The following is a 252-nucleotide window of genomic DNA, read 5'->3' as shown; positions in this document are numbered from 1 at the left end:
GCATATATTTCTTAAAGGTTTTGATAGGTGATTGAAAGTTGGTAAAGTTGAATAATAGACTTCTAAAGTGTGCCATTCTCTTTCTGTTGCTTTTGCTCCCTCAGTCTTTGTCAGTGTCATTTTCTTTATCACTCTATTTCTTTTCCTCCCTCTATCTGTTTCACAGTTTATTTTGGGTTTGGGTCACTAAACTTTTTACTGTGTCTGTCTACTTTGTTGTTTCTACCTGTTTCACCATTATTGTTATTTTAT

The 252-nt window shown here is 33.3% G+C and overlaps 1 protein-coding gene across 3 annotated transcripts in view; it reads left to right on the top strand.

Annotated features, from left to right (window-relative positions):
• Positions 1–252, top strand: part of LOC119586928 (fatty-acid amide hydrolase 2-A-like) — a 16,101-nt gene that overhangs the window by 2,143 nt on the left and 13,706 nt on the right. The gene's annotated exons all lie outside the window — the stretch shown is intronic.

Source organism: Penaeus monodon, chromosome 22, assembly GCF_015228065.2.
Source record: "Penaeus monodon isolate SGIC_2016 chromosome 22, NSTDA_Pmon_1, whole genome shotgun sequence".
In the NCBI taxonomy this organism is placed as follows: domain Eukaryota; kingdom Metazoa; phylum Arthropoda; class Malacostraca; order Decapoda; family Penaeidae; genus Penaeus; species Penaeus monodon.
Note: the sequence above shows the minus strand (reverse complement) of the source record. Positions and strands in the feature narration are given on the sequence as shown.